General features: G+C 36.8%; 1 non-coding gene across 1 annotated transcript; it reads right to left on the reverse strand.

Annotated features, from left to right (window-relative positions):
* Window positions 1-22045: 22045 nt before the first annotated feature.
* On the reverse strand, window positions 22046-22153 carry LOC130964798 (small nucleolar RNA R71). Its single transcript, XR_009080871.1, has one exon. It is a non-coding gene; the product is annotated as a small nucleolar RNA R71 (small nucleolar RNA).
* Between the last annotated feature and the right edge of the window lie 3036 nt (window positions 22154-25189).

The following is a 25189-nucleotide window of genomic DNA, read 5'->3' on the forward strand; positions in this document are numbered from 1 at the left end:
GAAAAAAATTACAATGTCTTATAAAATTATTTTAATAACAAAAAACTTAACATAAGAAAATTTAAAGATATTGCCAATCATTAAAATTTCATGTCCCAGTTTGACACGAATTTAGAAAAATAGAAGTTAAATTGAGGGGCTTCAATCTCATTATATAATCCGCTTCGAATATCTCTGAACAGACGTACAAATCACGGAGGGCATGGAACTTGAAATTGGCCAACAAAGCTCCGTGGATACAAATCCTCAATTAAAAATCTAGAACCTGTCAACGAAACTAATTTTACCCACATTTCATCAGCTTGATCACGATATGTGAGTAGATCCAACCATCATTCGGTAAAATAGAGTTTGCTGCTTCTTTTTTGGATGCTGACATCCATGTAGTTGGAACCTAAGTCAGTGAACCCTCCTCGATGAGCTATTTCATGGATGTGATACATTGTAAACGATTGCGGCAAGAGACAATCGCACTGGAACATTAGACGAAAAGAATAAGTTGGAGTAAAAACAATCATTAAATATTACATTAAATATTGATTTTATATAATTATAATAAAAATATTTTCTAAAATTAAAATAAATATGCATTAACTATTAAATACTAACTATAAACTTGTAATATAATTATAATAAATATTTTTTTTTAAAATAAATTTATTTACATAAATATAAATTGGCTATTAATAACTGTGCCCAACTCATATATTTATCATATTATTATTATTATTATGATGATTAAAAATATATTCGATTCATAATTGATAATTAGTTAAATAATCTATTAAACATTGATTTTATATAACTATGATAAAGATATTTTCTTAAATTAGTATAATTATGCATTACTATTAAAATGTTAATTATAAGCTCATTGTAGTAAAGATATTTTTATAAAATAAACTTAGAACAGAAGATAGTACATTCAGTTTGGTAAAAAAATGGATTCATAAAAAATCGACAATTAACTTCCATTAACTAGGGAAAAAACTCAGTTTCAATATATTAAAGTAGATTCTTTTCATGCTTCTTATAGAAATATTTTCCAAATCATTGGCATAAATGCTCTTCACCAATATTTCAAAACAAATTTATAATTTATTACTTAATAATGAATCACCTAACTTCTTTATCTTTACTGCATAACATATTTCTTTAAAATATCCTCTTAATACTAATTATAAATTTCAAAAAGTTGATAATTACATTACAAACACTTATTTTCTTTCAATTTTCTCTAACAGTAATAATTTAAAGTATAAACAATATTTATGCAAATGTTTCTATTTTTTTTTTCCGACAAGGTATCTCATGCTGGTTCATTTTTTATCCCGTTCCAATTTTTTTTTGGCTTTATGTGACCATCATTCCTCAATCATTACAATTTACAACAAAAAAAGTACTTCAATGTTAGCCATTTTAAATCAACTACAAAAGCCCTCTTTTTAAAAAATCATTCATAAAGTGTTTTTGTATCTGGGCTGTATTAAAGGAAAATACCACAGCCAAAAATTGCAACAATTATAAGCCCAAAAAAGCCCAACCATAAATCCAGGTAATAATTAATATAATCACCTTTTAATTATCAGCTAAACACCAACTCTAATCTAACCAAACTAACTGCAAAAATACAGACTTTGTCTCCTTCAAGCACGAACCCCAATGCAGGTGTGGGTCCCTTGCCCAATAGCTTTTGACCCTAGCCTTATGTGCACACTTCTCCGTTTGACAAGTGGTATTCTATACATATAGAATATTCTGCCAATCTACACACTAGCAAAGCCCCATAGATAATATATAATGAGGTAATAATATGTATATATTAATCTATAATTACGTATTAACTACTTAAATAACACATACATACATAATATATAGGTAATATATAGGGAGTACGTTCAATATTAGTTTTTCTTTTGGCAGATTAACTTTGATTATGACTACAAATGAGACTATAGCACAAATAACATATTAATTAGTGAACAAAATAATATTCAATGATGTTTTTTGGTAACACATAATATTTAAAAAGTTTAGGAGAGTGAATTATATTTCTACAAATGTAGACTTTGGATCGAAAATTCATAATGAAATTAATAATTTACTTGCCTGTATAAATATGTATGTATTAACTATAAGAACTTTATCTAAATTTTTGCTTTGTATAACTTCATATTTAAATTGGAATATTTTTTAATTTAATTTTTTTTCTTCCTTTCGTTCACCCCAACAAACATACAGTTTGTAACATTCCAATATGAAAATCGTTAATACAGCCCTGTCCTTCGGCGATCGCAACAAACCCAATAAGTTTGAAATATGGTTTCTAAGTAATACATAGTTATGTATAAATTAATACATAAGTACTACATAATTAACTATGTCTGTATTTATATATTATTACATATATAGTAATTATGTATTACTTATGTCAATGATAATAAGATGGTACAACTTGTGGATTATAATATATATATATATAATTGAAAAGAAATATTAAACGAGAAGGTTGAAATATAGTAAAACAAAATCACGATGTTGTAACGCTCACGTATCGATAAAATAGAAGATAAAACGTGAATCGAAAGTGATATACAGATAAAGCCATAAAGAAGAAAGTCGCAACTCACGAAATTTAGGCCAGCTAGGGTTAGAGTAAAAGCAGTTTGACAATAATATCTCCTATATCTCCCAAAAGATACATAAAGGCCTCTATAGGCAAGTTTTCAAAAGGATTGAATACATAAGATAAGTTTTTCATAACATAAGTGGAAAGAATCTACAAAAAATAAAGCAGAAATATAAGGATCTTCGCCATCTCTTAGACGAAGCATAGCTCATTGTTAAACACTTGGACCTGTATTTGAAAAATAAGAGATATATACGGAATGAGAACCCCCGACCCATGAATTTCCAGTACAGTAAAAGTGTCAAATAAATACTACATAAGGTAACATAAACTCACTAAGCAATCTTAATTCTCCACACATCACATTGTCCACCTTAAGTTATTTCTAATCTATAATTTTGGCAACTAACATAAGGGAAATTTTAAGTCGAAGTCAACAATCTCAACCTTCTCAATTCCTCCAACAAACAGACTCAAAATTAGAAACAGCACCAGCCCTTAGCGACAACTGTAACACCCTACTACACAGAACTTTATACCTAGGATGTAAAACAAAGGTGGCGAGGCGCTACGATCTCTAAAAGAAAAATATATTTATTTAATATAATAAGGATATTTTTATCTAGGAGCCTTTTGAAGAAAGGTTTAAAGCAAAGCGTCAAACAGAAAAACGCAGCACTCACGTGAACGTTAACATAACGAAGTAGAATACGAGTATACTAAGCATAGATATATACAAAAGAATTCCAAGATACAGATAACAAAGCTTCTGACCCAGCTTGCGAAGATAAAACCAGACAGAGCATATATACATATATACATATATACATCAGAATCCCAAAAGACATCAAAACGTAGCATATACAGTGGAGATATAAGTAACTATATATATACAATACAACCAAAACATAAACCCAAAACACAAGAATCCTTTGCTGACAGAAGCTCCCAGAATGCCTCAGCGAGATTTCGCTTGACCTCTGTCTGAAAACCACAAATATTATATGGGTTGAGAACTAGAGGTTCTCATCATGGTAACAGTGCCCACATAACTAACATATAAGGTCCCGAAAAAGTCAAAGGCGATCCTAGAACTTCGACACTCAAATTATAAAACTTAAAGATTTAAAACGGAAACCATAAATGGGGTGGTCCTCTAAGGTTCTTCAATCTGGCCAAACTCTAACTAAAACCTTCGATTATTTCCCTTCCTCCACAATCCTCCAAAACACCAGAAGAAACACACAGACAAACAAAGCAGACAAAGCAAACACAAGTAGAATGCAGATACGACAGTTAGCAAATATGGCAGATAAGCATAGTGATTCACAAAGGCAAACCCAAATAGTGCACAAGCAAGCAAAACACACAAATTCATATGATGCATGTCTGCCCTATGGCTAATAAGCTCATTCGTCGGTTATATAGCCAAACCCGATATGTCTGGTAGCTAACCCGGACACTGTCTCTCTATTGCGCATTAATACCATTAGAGAAAATATGTGCCTTGTCACCATTAGAGGGTATATGTTCCCTATCACCATTACAACCAGAGAGAAAATACAAGCATACTTATCATCTAACACTTTCAATTTATATTCATTCATTAACTCACATATGCATCTCCGGCATACTCGCAATATTTTCACACTTCCTCAATTAATCATAATCATCAATCATCAATCATATTTTGGTAATAATTCTTCATTCATTTTCGCATACGTTCATTCATTTACTCATTCAGTTTTACCTCTTCCTTCGTCACTAAAATTGCTTACTTCCATCATACACCACTCCACTAACCCAAGGATCAAATATTAGGATTTAAAACAAAATTTACCAAGGCTTGAAAATTGAAGGAATGATTTAAAAACACAATTTCATGTTTTAGAAAAAACAAGAATTCGCGTATGCGAACCCCTGCATGTGTATGCAGGGAGTGCAACTCGAAACAAAGGCCCATGTCACGTGTTACCCTTCGTGTACGCGACACTTCAAAATTCCACTTCTCGTGTACGCGTACACATGCTCGCGTACACGAAATACCAAACCCGAAGAGAGTGGCCACATCGTATACGAGTTATGTATGGTGGCCAAAATGTTCAAGTGTTGTAGAGTTTCAGCTTTACACACCGAACTTCTGACACACGTAACTTTTTTGTTTTAAAATATTTTCATCCATTTTTCGAATGGTGTAAACCTTTCAGACAAAACTTTCTTTCAAGATAAGTTTGATGAAATTCGGAGGTCCGGATGCCAAGTTATGCTCTACCAAAGTTGGTCAAAAATAATAGATTTTCATTAAAATCTCAAAGCTCAACTTTCAAATCCTTTATAAATCCCAACCTTTTTTAAACTAACCTAGTCTCACCATAGTGGCTCAAAACCAAACACAATTACACCACACCATTCCTCAATACACTAATTTATCATATCCATCAAGTTTTTAATCCAACAATTCAAGGTCAAAACAACATCTTTAATATACATCATCATGATCATATCCAACAATTCAAGTTCAACATTACAATATGCATACTCATCAATACCTACATCATCATACACTTCTAAAAATAAATTTTTCTTCCATCATCAACTTCCCTCATGCCCAATAGTCATCAATCAAACATAACTCATCAATTAACATAATATGTACCAAATATAAGATACAACTTATCCTAGGCTGTCTAGCCTAGGTTTTCACGTCATATTACATTTTAGTTATGAGAAACTGAAACCATACCTTGGCTGATTCCTCGTTAATGCACAAAATACCTCACAATTAACCGCACCGCAAGCTTCCGAGATTCCAAAACCTCACCAACGAAACCCAGTCTCTGAAACTTGATCTCAAGCTTCCAAATCCTCACTTTGACTAAACAATAATCAATTCTCAATCTACCATCACAATTATCACTATAATCAATATAAAATTAACTAATTTCACATCTTACAAAGGGTTTGAGGGTGCTTACCTTACCCAAAGCTTCAATAAGCTGAACTTGACAATACTCGCAAGCTAATTCGACCCTAAACATCAAAATTAAACAAAATTCAAGATAATCACTCATTGAATTTTAAATTTGATGGGATGAGTATCTGGTATAGAAAATGTGACTTACCTATTAAACTATTTAGTGGGTTTTGTAGAGCTCGATGCTGCGATTGCGTGGCCGCAAACGATGCGGCAATCGGAGCTCCAGATTGAAAGATAATTGAATTTGGAGTTGGACAAGGGTTAGGTTTTTGTGGATTCTCCCTTCTTCCCTGCTCCCAATGTGACTTCTTGTGTTTAATGGGGAAGAAGTGTATGGGCTAAGGTTATATATGTTGAGCCTTGTGCCCAATACGGGCCCGATTCGACCTAATTTTGGGTCAAAACTTTTAAAATTAGTGCCAAAATTCTTGTTTTAGTTAGCTCTACCTCATTAAACTATAAAATTCTATTTTCTAATTTTTCTTAAAAATAATTAATTTATTGTCTAATTGTTATTAATTTTGCAGGTTTTACATCAACCAACACCAGCATGAGGGACCTCTCGTGTAAGACTCAGAACTTTTAAAAAGTTTTATTATGAACTAATTTCAAATTATATATTTATTGACAGTTTAAATTTTAGAAATTATTTTATTAAAGATAATTAAAGGCAGTTTTGATTAATTGGATTTGAAATAAATTAAGGTTTTTATCCAAACTCTATAATTATGGATTATTTTCTTATTTGCAATTTAAAATTTTAGAAATTCAAAAATAATGAGATTTGGCTATTTAAATTAGGATTTTATTTAATTTTACAATTATTGAGTTATTTTTTGTATTTAAATTATAAAGTTAGTAGTTATGAAATAATAAGAGTTTTTATATGATTTAATTCAAATAATTGATATTTTTATAATTTAATACTTTAAGTTTTAGGAATAAAGAAAATTAACCTTACCATTTTATAATTTTAATTAAAATATTTGATTTCAAATTAATTAGTATTTTGAAACAACAAATAATATTTTTGAAGTAATTTTAAGAATTTGATTAGATTTCAACTTAAACCCCAAAATCCCCAAATTGAAATCCTAACCCTAATTTGACCTAACCCTAACCCTAGTTATCCAACCCCCTCATCCACACACTTAGCACACACACCAACAAAACACACGCACACAACACAGCAACCCTGCTGAAAAAGAAAGAGGAGAAAGAAGAAATGGAAACGGGAAAGGCGGCCTTGGAGAAGGAGATATTGGGAGAGAGAGTTGCAGCAGGGAGAAATAGAAAGGGGGGAGATGTACCGGAGCCTCGGGGCCTCGCCGCCATTATTCGCCGTCGTGGAGCCTTGGAGGGAGGCTATGCCTCTGAGCCGTGACTGCCGATCCGCCTCAAGCCGCCGTCGCAAGTCAGACCCGAGGCAAGAGAGAGAGAGCCGTGTAGAAGGAGTGGATTGCGTGGAAAACAGTCGGATTTGATGCCGTTCGATTTCAGGCCGAGGAGAAAAGGAATTCTCTGATGCGTTTGGTTAGTGGTTTCGCTTGCTGAGGTATGGCCTTTTTCTAGAAACTAATTTATTTAAATTGGAATTGTTATAAATTGATATGATGTACAAAATGCATTTCTTGTGATTATGTAAGTCTTATGAATGGTCTGGCTTGTCTTGGATGAATATGGTTGTCTGTTTGATTGAAATATTGTCTGATTTTGTTAAATTGGAGATTTCTGATTGGTTTTATTTGAAATAATTTTGATAGTTTGATAAGTCTGAATGTTGTTTTATTGGAAAACTAATTTGGTTTTGAACCTGTTGGAAAGGGTTGAGGATTGGTTTGGTTGGCACTCGAAAAGGGTGGCAAAGTCAAAGTTTTAGGGGAGATGTTGCCGAAATTTCTATAAAATTTGAGACTTTGTTTGAAACATTATTTTAAAAATAATGAATTATGCTTTGAATTGAATTATTGATAAATGAATTATGTTTGAACTTATTTATTAGGAAAATTATTATATTTTTGAATAAAAATTGTTTAAGAAAAGAATTATGTTTTAAATTTGATTTAAAGATGAAAATACTTATGTTTTGGAATTACATTAAATTAGCAGAATTGGAGGAGTTTTAGTGGATTTAAAAGAAACTTGAATTTTGATTGACAAATTTTACTTTACGAAGTTTTAGGAAAAATTTGAAGTATTCTTTGAAATTTTGATTTAGCAAAGCGAAAACAATTTTTGAGCCCTTTGGAAACGCTTTAGATTTTAGAATGAAATTGAAATTGGTTTTCAGTTTAAATGATTTGGTTTTGGTTTATGTAAGTTGGTTTTGAAATTGGTTCAGAATATTTGGATACATGCCTTGGTTTTGGTTTAAATTCTATTTTATTTATTCAAATGAAGAAGCTAAGGTTTTAGAGGTTTTCAATGAAATTAAGGAAATGAGTTAGGTTATTCTCTCCTAAAGTCTTGAGACTCTGCTGAGGAATTTTATGACCAAATTCTAGTTTAGAATGACTGATTTTGAGTCTTTCAGAAGAGATCTTGAATTTGGCATGGTTTTGAAGTTGTTTGGGAGTTTTGGAAAGATGTTACGGAAATTGGCTCTGTTTTGAAAAGAAAATTGATTTGAGAAAAGTGGTTCTTGGCAAGATGTGAACTGAATACGTTTGTTATTTGAAAGTAAATGTGTCAAGAATGATTTTTTGAGATAAGATTTTGAGCCTGATTGATTGTGGATATTATTGAGATTTTTGGTAAGTCGCTTGCACCTGGTATGGATGGTTGGTTAATCCCGCTTGTCGAGGTTACAGTGCCGGCGTAAGGACGGTTGGTTAATCCTACTTACACGTAGATGTGAGGTCGGAGGCAGAGTATCCCGCTCGCATCCTTTCAGTCACAAGAGTGTGCCTGACATTATATCCATGAGGGGTTCCCGTTAATATATTCATACCGAAAGGTGACATCCCATGGGAATGTGTCGGGTTGGTAGTTGAACTGACAATGTGATATCACAGCCAGTAGGATAGACATTCATCATTTTCATCTTTGTGACTTTGTTTGGGTGTGCATATTGTAATTGGTTTGCCTATGTGAATACTTATGTTAACTGCTAATTGTTATATTTGTTGTAATTGCTCTTGATTGTGATTTATCTACATTAATTATGATTGTGTTTGATTGGTTGGTTTGTGATGAATTGGTTGATGACTGAGTTGTTTGGGTCGGGGAGCCGTGTTTGATTTTGGATGGGCCTGAGGCCGTGATTGGTATGTTTGAGGTCTAGTTTTGTATGAAAAATCAAGCTGGTTCAGCATACACTTAATGAACCTATGCTTGGGATAGGTTGGTCATTCTTATTATTTAGGAAAGATTTTTTTTAGATTTTTATAAAAAAGGAAAAGGTTTTCTAAATTTTGGATAATTAGCTGATTTCCCTTTTAAAACAGATTTTTGGATGTTAACTCGTTGGTTTTCAAAAAGTTATGTAAGATGAGAAATGATCACTGTACTTTAAAAATAGTTTATTTTACGTATCTTATTATAGCAATTATGTAAACCTATAGTGAGAACCAGCGAGGACGATGTTCTCACTCCCCTACAGGTTTTCCCTTTTCAGGACATGGACGAAGAAGTTATGAAGACTTTATCTCTAGTTTTGTTATATGTTATTTTTTTGCATTATTTTAGATGTTATATTTTTTCCTCACCTTTATCTTTACCAATTTTGTAAGAGGGATAGGATTTATGATATGTAAGGTTTGTATATTGATACTATGTGTATATATATATATATATATTCTTTGTAAGTATGTATATATTTTGTTTTCAACGAGAAAGTTTGTTTTGAAAGATTACATGTTTTAAGTTTTAAACAGCCTCTGATTTTAGTATTAAATATATTTAGAGTCGTTGTCATATCCAATCTATCAGAGTGGCACAGCCGGAAGCGTGACATTCTGATAGTGAGGGTGTTACATCTCGATTGTACAAATATAAGTAATACAAACAAGTAATACACAAGTAGGTACAAGTAAAGTAAGTATCATATAATCAGGTAACATAGCATATACAATTAGAAAATCCAAAACATGTAAGCAAACCCAAACAAGTCAAACATTTGAAAATGATGAATGCCTGCCCTATGGCCGATGATATCATCTGTCAGTTATGTAACCAACCCGTCATGTCCTGGTAGCTAACCATTGGACAGTTCCTACGAGTGCGCATCCCCAAGCTCAAAATCATAATAATTCAATATTCATATATCCATTAGAGAGAGTTCATCTGGAAAGGTATAAGTGTCCGACCACACTTACGACGTAGGGTCAACGAAATCTCGGATCTTAACTTGGAGCAAGTAGAGCCGACCCACTATATCTACCCAAAGAAATTTGAAACTCAGATAATTTCACAAATCTAAAATCATTCTTAACTAGGAGCAAGTGAGGGCTAACCACTGCATCTACCCTAGGAGACTCAAACCAAATCCGGAGCAAGTAGATCAATGCCATTGTATCTACACAGGCAGGTGTATTAAATTCAGAATCAACCTCAAATAATAATCTCATATTCATTATTATTCTCATTGTCAATTTCATAATCATCATTATTATCATTGTCAATCTCATAATCATCATCATTTTCATTAACATGTTATTCATTTCTCTTAATTTTACTAACTCAATTCATTTGGCTTGATCTCTAATTCTTCCATCCACAATTCTACCGAATCTAGATTGTATTGAAGTTTATAAGAGTTTAGAGGGCCAAAAGAATGGTTAAAAGACTTAAAACCACATTTCTTCAAATTCTGGGAGTTGTGCGTACGCATGTCCTAGTGTGCGTATGCACGTATTGAAACTTGGATGTCGCGTATACGACAGGGGCTTTCACTCGCGTCGTGTAACACCCTAATTTTTAGTACCTCATGATTGTACTAAAAGCTTAGGCGTTACTTATCTCTAAATCTTTTTATTTTATACTATCTTTATTTAATATTAAACCTTTGCGAATACGAACCAAAATTTTAATCAAGAAAATGAAAGGTCTTTACTTTAAACCTCTTAATCACAAATATATATATATATATACTTATTCAAAGACTTATTCAAAGATCCCAAATACAAGTCCTGCCCCTCTAAAAACCAAAATAATAAACGACGAGGGGAAAATAAAATCTAACAACGCAACTTGTAAACATATTCTTCTATGCTCCTATAGCTCCGCAGTAAACGTAGTTGAAAGGGGTGAAAATATAGGATAAGAACTGAAGAGTTCTTAGTAGGATTGGGGGTAGATAATTAAATCCGTATTATCATAGTTCAGACATTCGCAACCCAACACAGGGACCCAGAACAATAACTAGTCATAGAAGTTTGAATTAACAAGCAATTAAAATAACAAACACACTGAAGCAATCACAAACAATTCACAACATCGACTCAAATGCAAAATATGAAAACAAGGATGATGCATGCCTAGTCCTATCGTAAGTAATGAGCTCATCTATCGGTTTCGACCCGCACCCGACGCAATCCAACTCGCAAGTCGGATAAGGCATTCCAGCGACATAACCTCTGCAAGTTTCTACTTCTTGGAGGCATTGATTCTCCAGCTGAAGTATGTCGAACATGACCTTTGCAAGTACTTGTAGGCGTTGATTCTCTGGCTGAAGCATGTGACCCTTTCTCTTGGAAGCCATTCCATATTTATGGGTGTCCCCGCACAATCATTCACATACAAAGACCACGACTTAACATTTTCACTTCAGCACTATAGCTATTTGCTTTCTGTCACCCTATCTACGACCTTTCAATCATTCTGATAATCACACGTGCCGATTTATCTTCTCTTTTTCTTTTAAAACCAAAACCACCTCTTTGTGACATTCTCCAAAACCTTTAAAACAGTTTCACTTAAACCACTTCTTCTTTCAAAAGACAAAGGGAAACTCTCTCAGCAAGGCCTCTAGACTTTAGGGGAGTGACAACCAATCTCATTTTCTTAAGTTCATTAGAAATCCTTAACAATCATTATTTTCTTAAATTGAATTTAATCAAAGAAAGTTCCTAAATCAAATCAAAACAAAATCATACAAATCAGAAGCTCCGAACTAATTTCAAAACCAAAACCAATTCCAGTTTCATCCTTAAAACTAATTCTTTAACTTTTTCTAGTCCTTACGAGTTCCTTATGGGTTCCATTGAATTTTGTTTTGAGCTTGGTTGTAAAGTAAGATACCGAGCTATAACGTAACTTGCCGAGTTATAACGTATCTTGCCGAGTTATGATTGGTAATGTCGAGTTATGATGTTGGATTTGTAACGGCCGGATCATAGCCCCCATGCTTAGCCTGGGAATTAAAGTATTTTAATGAAACAGGTTGAGTTTTTAATGAAGCATAAGTCGGCCATTGAGTAGGTGCATAACTTCGGCAAATGGGTTAGACCTGGAGGCCCCAGTTCAAGATGCTTTATTAAAAATATAAAATAAAAGTAAATGAATAGTAAAAGTAACAGATTTTAATAAGGAGAGAGAGAAGTAATGATGGCATTAAGTGCCTTGTCATTTCCAATGCTTCTCTGGACAGTTGATGTGATTGAGTAGTGGGTATAGTGGAGCTGAACGGGTTGTGTAACTCTTGGTTAACTGCATTGGAATAACAATAGTGTTGTTTCCAAATCATTTGTGACATTTGAGATAAAATTGGTTGTGAAGGTTCCAGAGAAAAGAAATGAGTAAAAGAGGTATGTGGTAGATTTTTCTCCTTTTAATTTCTGCTTTATTGAGTTTCTGTGTTTTTCGTTCTGTTTCTGTTATTTGATAATGGGGTTTGATAGAGACAAGAAGGAGAGGATAGATTGGTCGTACGATTGGGTTAATAAAGACGTGAGGAAACGTCCGTTCCTATTCCTGGATGAGGATGTTGTGAAAGAGATAGGTAAGAGTAAGATTTTGAGGGGTGGTTCTGGGGTCCGGCTTGATTTACTTCCTTGTTCTGATAGTGACTGGGTGTTTCATAGGGGGGAAAGTTTCGAGTTTTTTACATGTATAGCTGTGTGTTATAGGAGTTGAGGGTGAAACTCCCTTTTACAGATTTTCAATGTCAAGTGCTTAATCAGTTGAATTCTGCACCTTCTCAACTTCATCTTAATGGGTGGGCATTTCTTTGTGGTTTTGAAATCTTGATGGAGTTCTTGGAAGAGACAGCTACAGTGGAGTTGTTTTTCTCCCTGTTTCAAGCTAAAGGCATTTGGAAAGGTGGTTGGGTGAATTTGAATAGTTCACCGAGATTTGCTATTTTTAAATTGTATAAATTGTCCTTTAAAAATTTCAAGGAGATGTATTTGAACGTTAGAAATGCGGAGGGAGATTTCCCTTTTTATATGGATGAGCGTTTAAGAGAGAAGTTTCCCCTTTGGTGGTGCTCGGAGCCTCAAAATATTCTCGGCCCTGAAACCATAAGTGGAAGGGATGAATTTATAATCGAATATTTAGTTGAAAATGTTGATCAGAAGGAGTTGATTTATGTTTTTGATCTACTACAGTGGGGCAAGAATAGGCAAGCAGTTATAGAATATCTAGGTGAGCTATTTGATCATAGTAGTTAGGATGAAATTGGAAAATTATAATAACTGTTTGATTTTGTTATTGTTAGGTGGAAATATCCCAATGTTTCCACGGCAACCCTTAGAGCTCAGGTAAAGAGCAAAAACTTGGATAAAGAAGGGTCGATGTCAAAAGCCGAGAAGGTTGTTGGTACTGGTGAAGTAAACCAGCCGAAGCCTAGGAGAGTAAAGGTGATTGTGAAGAAAAGAAAACATGATGTGGTGGATCTTTCTGAGGGATCCGAAGATATGAGGGATGAGGTTCCCATGGAGAAGATTAGAGTGATGGCTCTTCGCTTTGGTGAAAAGATTTTCCCTATATGGCTATTGCCAACGAAGTTTGTCAGACATTGGCGGACGTGACTTTGGCAGAGGAGGTTGGTGACATTGCTATTGATCAGTATCTGCAGGTATATGTGTTGTTTGTTTCTATAATTGTGTTGTATTTATTAGTTTATTTCGGTATGGTATATGTTTTAAAGGTGGTTGGTCTTCGGCTGGCGAGCTTAGGGCGTAGCCGAGAAAAGAAGCATCGTGAAACTGCTGGGCAAAAAGAGGAGCCGACTTTAAGAGAGGAGTTGGTTTTAAAAAGTACCAGAGTGTCCGAACTGGAAGCTAAGTTATCAGATGTTGAGAAGGAATTGAAGTTGATGATGGAGAATTATGCGAAAGAGGTGGAGGATCTGAAGAAGAAAGAAGCCGATCTTTCTACCATGAGTGGTCAGGTGATAGAGGTGATGGCGAAGTTGAAGGAGATGGAAAAATAAAAGGGAGCGGAAATCCTTGATTCCTTTGTGGAAGGCTTTAAGCGAGCTTCTTAGCAGGCTAAATTTTTAGCCCCTGAAGTGGACTTTTCCCAGATGGATCCGGGGAAGATAGTTTAAGATGGGGTGATGATAGAGGATGATGGGGATGCTGAAGAGGAGGATGAAAATGTTGAATAGTAGTTTAAGTGTTTGGTTTTTTGTGTATTTTGTTTGAACTTTTAGTAGTGAACTGATTCGCTCCTTTGTGAGCTTTTGAATGTTTTGGCATATGCCTTGTCTAAAAAGAAAAGCCGGCATATACTCTGATAGTTTGGTAATATTAATGGTAGGTTTTCATGCATTGTTATTGTCAGATACTGTGTTGTAATTGGGATGTTGAGGTTAGGTAGGCATGCGTTTATAAAATTGTAGGTTTTTGAGCCTTAGTGGATTAGTTAGAATGGTGTGGTGGTTCATAGTTTGTGATCCAGAAAGGTAGCTGGTTGGTTTTTTGTTTGGTAAAATTTGTAGAAAATATGAAAGTGTATTGTATGATACTGGTTGGTTATATCTGAAAGGGATATAAATATGTAGATCGATGTTGTGTGATTTGATCTGTAATTTCTGATAAATCGGTTAAATTCGATTTGTTTGGCATTTTTGTTTGGTTGGCAGTTGTATGATTGATCGGTGGTTGGTTTAATTTACTGATAGTATGGTTTGATTGGTAATTATTTGATTGATCGGTAATTGTTTGATTGGTCGGTAATGAGTGGTTTGATTGGTCGGTAATGAGTGGTTTGATCGGTAATTGTTTGATTGATCGGTAATGCAATAGTGTAAAACTTGAGGTAAAAGAAAGATTCTCAATAGTAAATTTATGAAATAGGAGATATATATGTATTGGAAGACCTTTGATTACAAAGGTGCAGGTAGGCAAGCCTCGTTAAAACCTCTCTAAGCAAAACCCTTTTTGGGGAAAAATCTTGGTAGTAGAAAAAAGAGTACTCGCCTGTCCCCGACTTTTTAACTGTAATATAACTTTAAAGATGATACGTTCCAAGTATTAGGTAGAGCATTACCATCTAAGGTTTGTAATTGGTAAGCCCTGTTACTGATGACCTCCATAATTTGAAAAGGGCCTTCCCAGTTAGTTGCTAACTTGCCATGGCTTGGAGGTTTTCTAGCCTGTTCGGTTTTTCTTAGCACCAAGTCATTCATTTGAAAGGACCTTGGGTGGAGTTTCTGATTATAGCACCGAGCTATATGCTGTTGCATAGCTCGGTGTGTGATTGCTGCTGAAGATCAGATTTCCTCAACGAGGTCCAAGTCGGGTTGCCGAGTTTTTTCTGCTGTAGTATGGTCGGCCAATTGAGTGTGAAGTGAGGCCTGAGAGATCTCCATTGGTATCATAGTGTTAGAGAGGCGAGAAGGTGTTTTCTTTGTTGTTGAGCGGATCGTGGTATTATACCCCCATATGATTTCTGGTATGAGCTCGGCCCAGAGGCCTTTCGCGTCGTCTAGTTTCTTTCTTAGAGCATAAAGGATGACTTTATTTGCAGCCTCTACTAACCCATTTGTTTACGGGTGTTCTACCGATGAAAAATGTTGTTTGATTTTCAAGTACTACAAAAAGGAAGTGAACTTATGATCGGCAAACTGGCGACCATTATCTGTGATAATGTACCGAGGTATGCCGAATCTACAGATAATATTTTTCCATACAAAGGAAATCATTTGTTATGAGGCGATCTTTGCTAAAGGCTGGGCTTCTATCCACTTTGAAAAATAGTCAATGGATACCACCAAAAACTTTACCTATCCTACTGCTAAAGGGAAAGGGGCGAGGATATCTAGCCCCCATTGGTTGAAAGGCCAGGTTACCTCGGAGTTGTGCAGAGACTCGGATGGGAGGTGTGTGATTGGGTTGTGCTTCTGGCAATTATCACATCTTCGTACCTTTGTTTTGCAGTCATGTTGTAATGTCGGCCAAAAGAAGCCAACGCGGAGGATCTTTGAAGAAAGGCTCCAAGCTCTGAGGTGTGTACCGCAGATGCCTTCATGTGCCTCAGCTAATGCAAGGTCAGCTTCGAATCTGTTAAGACAATTAAGTAAAGGACGAGAAAAACCTCGTCTATACAGGCAGGTGTTATATATGGTAAAAAAACGAAGCTTGTCGGCGAAAATGCCGAAGATTGTTAATATCGCCTGGAAATACTCCAGTTCTGAGATAAGTTATATAAGGTGTTCTCCAATCTGTATCCTGTGTAGCGCTTAGAATTTCTGTGAGATATATGCTAGGTTTAAGTAGTGTTGATTGATAAAGAGAAGATTTAGTTGGTTGAGTATGGCGAGCTTAGATAGGATATCAGCTCGGCCATTACTCTCTCGAGGTATATGCTGAATTTCGCATTTAGAAAATTTGGAACGTAAATTCTGAACGATTTTAAGGTATTTAGATAATAAAGGATCTTTTACCTGGTATGAGTCCTTCACCTGCTGTACGATGAGCAAGGAGTCGCAATATACCTTGAGTTCGACGATATTTAGGTCGGTGGCAAGGTTAAGGCCGGTAATGAGAGCTTCGTACTCACTTTGATTGTTACTCGCTTTGAAGGAAAAATGTAGGGATTGTTCGATGACATTATCGTTGCAGTCGTCAAGTATAATTCCAGCTCCACACCCATGTTGATTAGAAGAACCATCTATGTATAAAGACCATGTGGCTAAGTCTTCATTTGTGCTTGGTACTGTGAATTTGGCAATGTAATCAGCCAGGTATTAGGATTTAAGTGAACTACGGCCTTGGTATCTGACATCAAACTCGGAGAGTTTGACCGACCATTTTGCTAGTCGGCCAGCTAATTCCGACTTTTGAAGGACTTATCACAAAGGTTGATCTGTCCAAACATGGATGACATGGCTTTCGAAATACGGCCGAAGTCTTCGTACCGAGAAAACTAGAGCTAAGGCCAGCTTCTCAATGTTCGGATAACGGAGTTCTGCATTTTGGAGTGTCTTGCTAGTGAAATAGATCGGCAATTGCTGCTTTTGCCTTTCTACAATAAGAACAGAGCTTATAGCCAATGTTAGTGACAGATAAATATAAATAGAGTTGTTCCCCGAATGGGCATTTGTAAAATTGGTGGTTTTGAAAGAGTTTCTTTTATAGTTATGAATTCTTGTTCACACTCGTCAGTTGAATGAAAAGGCTTTTTCTTTTATAAAGTTTGGAAAAAGAAGAAAGGTTTAGAAGCCAGACAAGGTAAGAATCTGGAGAGTGCATCAAGTCTCCCTGTTAACTGTTGGACTTCTTTAATAGTTTGTGGGCTCATCATATCCAACATAGCTCGACATTTTTCTGGGTTGGCTTCAATTCCTCGGTTGGTGAGCATGAAGCCTAGGAATTTGCTGCTTTGTATGCCCAAAGCACACTTCTCGGGATTTAGCCACATGTTATATTTTCGGATCTAATGAAAATTTTCTTCGAGGTCGTCGAGGTGGTTGTCGCCGAGCTTTGTTTTGGCGACCATATCATCTACATAGACCTCGATATTTCTGCCTATCTGTTGGGCGAATATTTTGTCCATAAGGCGTTGATATGTCACACCTGCATTCTTAAGGCCAAATGGCATAACTTTGTAACAGCAATTTCCATATTCAGTAATAAAAGCGGTATTACTTTGATTGGATGGATGCATTTGGATCTGGTTGTAGCCAGAGTATGCATCCATAAAGCTCGGTTTTTCATAACTGGAAGCATTGTCAACTAAATAATCAATAGATGGTAAAGGATAAGAATCTTTTGTGCATGCTTTGTTGAGATCGGTGAAATCAACACACATGCGCCATTTACCGTTATGCTTTTTCACCATGACGACATTTTCCAACCATATTGTGAATCTGATTTCCTGAATGAAGCCGGCATTGATGAGCTTCTTGGTTTCTTCCAGAGAGGCTTGTTTTCGGTCATGGCCGAGGTTTCGCTTTTTCTGTGCTATAGGTTGGACAGACGGATCCAATGCTAGTTTATGGGATATGATAGATGGGTCAATTTCTGGCATGTCAGCTGGGGTCCAAGCGAATAAGTTGGCGTTTCGTTGGAGGAATTCTTGGAATAAAGCCTTATCCTCCGAGCTTAGTGTGGATCCTACGCAAGTGAATTTTTTCGGGTTTTCTGCAAAATAGATTTTATGCAAGTCCTCGGTCGGGGTTGGTGATGAGCGGATAATTTGTATGCTTTTTGGCATTGTTTTTAGTATGTTTTTAGTATCTTTTAGTTAGTTTTTAGTATATTTTTATTAGTTTTTAATTAAAATTCACTTTTCTGGACTTTACTATGAGTTTGTGTGTTTTTCTGTGATTTCAGGTATTTTCTGGCTGAAATTGAGGGATCTGAGCAAAAATCTGATCCAGAGACTCAAAAGGACTGCAGATGCTGTTGGATTCTGACCTCCCTTCACTCGAAGTAGATTTTCTGGAGCTACAGAAACCCAATTGGCGCGCTCTCAACGGAGTTGGAAAGTAGACATCCTGGGCTTTCCAGCAATATATAATAGTCCATACTTTGCCCAAGATTTGATGGCCCAAACCGGCGTTCAAAGTCACCTCAAGAAATTCCAGCGTTAAACGCCGGAACTGGCACCTAATTGGGAGTTAAACGCCCAAACTGGCACTAAAGCTGGCGTTTAACTCCAAGGAGAGTCTCTACACGAAAATGCTTCATTGCTCAGCCCAAGCACACACCAAGTGGGCCCGGAAGTGGATTTTTATGTCATTTACTCATCTTTGTACACCTTAGGCTACTAGTTATCTATAAGTAGGACCTTTTACTATTGTATTAAGGAGACTTTGGTAGCTATCTTCGTTTTATGCTATCTTAGATCATTGGGAGGCTGGCCATTCGGCCATGCCTAGACCTTATGCTTATGTATTTTTCAACGGTGGAGTTTCTACACACCATAGATTAAGGTGTGGAGCTCTGCTGTACCTCGAGTATTAATGCAATTACTATTGTTCTTCTATTCAATTCCGCTTGTTCTTTGTCCAAGATATCACTTGTTCTTCAACTTGATGAAGGTGATGATTGACGCCCATCATCCTTCTCACCCATGAACAAGGTGACTGACAACCATTCTTGTTCTACAAGCATCTGAGGCTTAGTGAATATCTCTTGGATTCCTGATAACACGATGCATGGTTGATCGCCTGACAACCGAGTGCTCGCCTGACAAACGAGCCAGCCATTCCGTGAGATCAGAGTCTTCGTGGTATAGGCAAGAACTGATGGCGGCATTCAAGAGAATCCGGAAGGTCTAACCTTGTCTGTGGTATTCTGAGTAGGATTCAATGATTGAATGACTGTGACGTGCTTCAAACTCCTAGCAGGCTAGGGCGTTAGTGAATGACGCAAAAGTATCAATGGATATTATTCCGGCCTGAACGAGAACCGACAGATGATTAGCCTATGCTGTGACAGAGCATCAGGGACGTATTTTCACTGAGAGGATGGGAGGTAGCTGCTGACAACAGTGAAACCCTACACGAGCTTGCCATGGAAAGGAGTAAGAAGGATTGGATGAAGGCAGTAGGAAAGCAGAGAGACGGAAGGGAAGGCATCTTCATACGCTTGTCTGAAGCTCTTACACCAATGATATACATAAGTATCACTATCTTTATCTTTTATGTTATTTTCGTTCATCACCATATACATTTGAGTTTGCCTGACTAAGATTTACAAGATGACCATAGCTTGCTTCAATGCTAACAATCTCCGTGGGATCGACCCTTACTCACGTAAGGTATTACTTGGACGTCCCAGTGCACTTGCTGGTTAGTTGTGCGAAGTTGTGTAATGCCATGGTATTGAGCTACCACGTTTTTGGCGCCGTTGCCGGGGATTGTTCAAGTTTTGAGCAAGCTTTTGGTAACAATGCCTGGGATTGTTCTAGTTTGGACAACTGACGGTTCATCTTGTTGCTTAGATTAGGTATTTATTTTTTTTCGAAATTCTTGAAGATGAATTCTAGAGTTTCATGATGATTTGTTGAAATCTGGCTGGCTGAGAAGCCATGTCTAATCTGATTGGACCGAGGTTTCAACTTATCACCACAAGAGCTTGTTGATTTTCATCAATTTTGCTTTTGGAGCAGTGATCTGCTAAGGCTTGGCTGACCTTTGGTCATGTCTAGTGTTTTGGACCGAAGCTTTCTTTGAAAGCTTGGCTGGCTGTGAAGCCATGTCTAATTCCTGGACCGGAGTCTTAGACTAGCATTGCACTGATTCCTGGAATTCTCATTAAGAATTTTGATACCTTTTTCCACTTAATTTTCGAAAAACACAAAAAAAAATTTATAAAATCATAAAATCTAAAAATATTCCTTGTTTGAGTCTAGAGTCTCATCTTAAGTCTAGTGTCAAATGCATGTTTTTGTTATATTTTTCGAATCCATGCATATATTTCTTTGTTTTGATCTTTGAATTCTTTTGGCTTGAGTGTTTATGTGTCTCATATAGTGTTAGTAGTGTACAAACTGCTAAGTTTGGTGTCTTGCATGCATTGTTATTTGATTCTTATTGCATTTTGATTATTAAAAATCCAAAAATACTTTTAATTTGTGTCTTTTCAAGTCAATGATACAAAGAATTGAAGATTCAGAACATGCTGCAGAGGAATTATACAGAAAAAGCTGAGCATTCAAAAATGCCCAGTGAAGAAGGCAGACTGGCGTTTAAACGCCAGCCAGGGTACCTGGTTGGGCGTTTAACGCCCAAAGAGGTAGCATTTTGGGCGTTAAACGCCAGAATGTATACCATTCTGGGCGTTTAACGCCAGGATGGTGCTAGGGGGAAGATTTTGTTTTCAAATCAATTTTTTTTCAAGTTTTCAAAGTTTTTCAAAATCAAATCTTTTTCAAATCATATTTTTTCAATCAAATGTTTTCAAAATCAATTTCTTTCCTTTTTCAAAGATACTTACTAACAATTAATGATTTGATTGAACATTTTTTGCCTTTTCTGTTAAGGAAGGTTTTATGTTTGAATCATATCTTTTCTTGTTAGGCAAGTCACTAATTTTCAAATCAAATCTTTTAAAATTATTTTCAAAACATATCTTTTACAATTGTTTTCAAATCATATCTTCTCAATCACATTTTTTTTACCATAACTTTTCAATCAAATCTTTTTAACCTCATCTTTTTCAAAATAGTTTTCAATCAAATCTTTTTGATTTCTAATTTCAAAATCTATTTCAAAAATCACTTGATTTCTTTTCCACTTTCAATTTTCGAAAATTATCAATCAATTTTTAAAATGTTTTTAACATCTTTCTAATTAATTTTCGAAAATCCTCTTCCCTCTTTCCCACATCCTTCTATTTATGGAGTACTACTCCTCCTTAATGCACAATTCGAACCCTATCTCATCAAGTTCGAATTCTTCTACCTTCTTTCTTCTATTTTTCTTTTCCTCTGACACTTCAAGGAATCTCTATACTGTGACATAGAGGATTCCACATTTCTCTTGTTCTCTTCTCTTTCATATGAGCAGGAGCAGAGACAAAGGCATTCTTGTTGAAGCTGATCCTGAACCTGAAAGGACCTTGAAGAGAAAGCTAAGAGAAGCTAAAGCACAACTCTCTGTTGAGGACCTGACCGAATTCTTCAAGGAAGAAGAACCCATGGCAGCCGAAAACAACAACAATGCCAACAATGCAAGGAAGGTGCTGGGTGACTTCACTGCACCTACTCCCGACTTCTATGGGAGAAGCATCTCTATCCCTGCCATTGGAGCAAACAACTTTGAGCTTAAGCCTCAATTAGTTTCTCTAATGCAACAGAATTGCAAGTTCCATGGACTTCCAATGGAAGATCCTCATCAGTTCTTAGCTGAATTCTTGCAAATCTGTGACACAGTCAAGACTAATGGGGTAGACCCTGAGGTCTATAGACTGATGCTATTCCCTTTTGCTGTAAGAGACAGAGCTAGAATATGGTTGGATTCTCAACCTAAAGAAAGCCTGGACTCTTGGGAAAAGCTAGTCAATGCCTTCTTGGCAAAGTTCTTTCCACCACAAAGATGGAGTAAGCTTAGAGTGGAAGTCCAAACCTTCAGACAGAAGGATGGAGAATCCTTCTATGAAGCTTGGGAAAGATACAAACAATTAATCAGAAAGTGTCCTTCTGACATGCTTTCTGAATGGAGCATCATAGGTATTTTCTATGATGGTCTCTCTGAACTATCCAAGATGTCTTTGGATAGCTCTGCTGGAGGATCTCTTCATTTGAAGAAGACGCCTACAGAAGCTCAAGAGCTAATTGAAATGGTTGCAAATAACCAATTCATGTACACTTCTGAAAGGAATCCTGTGAACAATGGGACTAATCAGAAGAAAGGAGTTCTTGAGATTGACACTCTGAATGCCATATTGGCTCAGAACAAGATATTGACTCAACAAGTCAATTTGATTTCTCAAAGTCTGTCTGGAATGCAAAATGCACCTGGCAGTACTAAGGATGCTTCATCTGAGGAAGAAGCTTATAATCCTGAGAACCTTTCAATGGAAGAGGTGAATTACCTAGGAGAACCCTATGGAAACACCTATAATTCTTCATGGAGAAATCACCCAAATTTCTCATGGAAGAATCAAGAGAGACCTCAACAAGGTTTCAATAACAATAATGGTGGAAGAAACAGGCTTGGCACCAACAAGCCTTTTCCATCATCTTCTCAGCAACAGACAGAGAGTTCTAAGCAGAATACCTCTGACTTAGCAACAATGGTCTCTGATCTAATCAAAACCACTCAAAGTTTCATGAATAAAACAAGGTCCTCCATCAGAAATTTGGAAGGACAAGTGGGACAGCTGAGCAAGAAAATTACTGAACTCCCTCCTAGTACTCTCCCAAGTAATACAGAAGAAAATCCAAAAGGAGAGTGCAAAGCCATAACCATGGCCGAATATGGAGAGGAAAGAGAGGAGGTGGACGCCACTGAGGAAGACCCCAATGGGCGTGCACCAATCTCCTCTAAGTTCCTCAATGAGGAACAATGGGAATCTGAGGCTCAAAATGAGACCATAGAGATTCCATTGGACTTACTTCTGCCATTCATGAGCTCTGATGAGTATTCTTCCTCTGAAGAGGATGAGTATGTCACTGAAGAGCAAGTTGCTAAATACCTTGGAGCAATCATGAAGCTAAATGACAAGTTATTTGGAAATGAGACTTGGGAGGATGAACCACCTTTGCTCACCAAAGAACTGGATGACTTGTCTAGGCAGAAACTGCCTCAAAAGAGGCAGGATCCTGGGAAGTTTTCTATACCTTGTACCATAGGCACCATGATCTTCAAGAAGGCCTTGTGTGACTTAGGGTCAAGTGTAAACCTCATGCCCCTCTCTGTAATGGAGAAATTAGGGATCTTTGAGGTGCAAGCTGCAAAAATCTCACTAGAGATGGCAGACAACTCAAGAAAACAAGCCTATGGACTTGTAGAGGATGTTCTGGTAAAAGTTGAAGACCATTACATCCCTACTGACTTCATAGTCCTAGAGACTGGGAAGTGCATGAATGAATCCATCATCCTTGGCAGACCCTTCCTAGCCACAGCAAAGGCTGTGATTGATGTTGATAAAGGAGAATTGATCATTCAAGTGAATGAAGAATCCTTGGTGTTTAAGGCTCAAGGATATCCCTCTGTCACCATGGAGAGGAAGCTTGAAGAGCTTCCCTCAAATCAGAGACAAACAGAGCCCCCACAGTCAAACTCTAAGTTTGGTGTTGGGAGGCCACAACCAAACTCTAAGTTTGGTGTTGAACCCCCACATTCAAACTCTAAGTTTGGTGTTGGGAGGTTCCAACATTACTCTGATCATTTGTGAGGCTCCATGAGAGCCATCTGTCAAGCTACTGACATTAAAGAAGCGCTTGTTGGGAGGCAACCCAATGTTTTATAGTTAACTATTTTCTTTTGTTATTTTATCTTTTTTGTAGGTTGATGATCATAAGAAGTCACAAAAACAATGAAAAAAGCAAAAACAGAATGAAAAACAGGAAGAAAAACAGCACACCCTGGAGGAGAAGAAGCTGGCGTTCAAACGCCAGTAATGCTAGCTGTTGGGCGTTTAACGCCCAGTCTGGCACCATTCTGGGCGTTTAACGCCAGAAAGGGGCATCAGACTGGCGTTAAACGCCAGTAAAGGGCAACAACCTGGCGTTAAACGCCAGGAATGGGCACCAGCCCGGCGTTTAACGCCAGAAATGGCTCAAAACGTGAATTTTGATACCACTTGGTGCAGGGATGACTTTTCCTTGACACCACAGGATCTGTGGACCCCACAGGACCCCACCACCACTCTCTCTCTTCTTCCCCCACTCACCAATCACCTCAAAACCTCTTCCCCAAAAACCCTTTACCTATCAAATCCCATCTTTCTCTTCACCACTCACATCCATCCTTCATAAATCCCCACCAACCTCACCCTTCAAATTCAAACCACTTTCCCTCCCAAACCTACCCATAATGGCCGAACCCTTACTCCCCCTCTCTCCTATATATACCCTTCTTCAACCCTTCATTTTCACACAACCTAAACACCCCTTCTTTCCCTTCTTGGCCGAACACACCACCTTCTCCCTCTTCCTCATTTCTTCTTCTTCTACTCTCTTCTTTCTTCTTTTGCTCGAGGACGAGCAAACATTTTAAGTTTGGTGTGGTAAAAGCGTTGCTTTTTCATTTTTCCATAACCATTATGGCATCCAAGGCCGGAGAAACCTCTAGAAAGAGGAAAGGGAAGGCAAAAGCTTCCACCTCCGAGTCATGGGAGATGGATAGATTCCTCTCAAGGGTGCATCAATTCCACTTCTATGAAGTTGTGGCCTTGAAGAAGGTGATCCCCGAGGTCCCCTTTTCACTCAAAAAGGGTGAATATCCGGAGATCCGCCATGAGATCCGAAGAAGAGGTTGGGAAGTACTCACCAACCCCATTCAACAAGTCGAAATCTTGATGGTTCAAGAGTTCTATGCTAACGCATGGATCACAAAGAACCATGACCAAAGTGTGAACCCGAATCCAAAGAATTATCTCACTATGGTTCGGGGGAAATACTTGGATTTTAGTCCGGAGAGTGTAAGGGTGGCGTTCAACTTGCCTATGATGCAAGGAGATGAGCATCCTTATACAAGAAGGGTCAACTTTGATCAAAGGTTGGACCAAGTCCTCACAATC

Source organism: Arachis stenosperma, chromosome 2, assembly GCF_014773155.1.
Source record: "Arachis stenosperma cultivar V10309 chromosome 2, arast.V10309.gnm1.PFL2, whole genome shotgun sequence".
In the NCBI taxonomy this organism is placed as follows: Eukaryota; Viridiplantae; Streptophyta; class Magnoliopsida; order Fabales; family Fabaceae; genus Arachis; species Arachis stenosperma.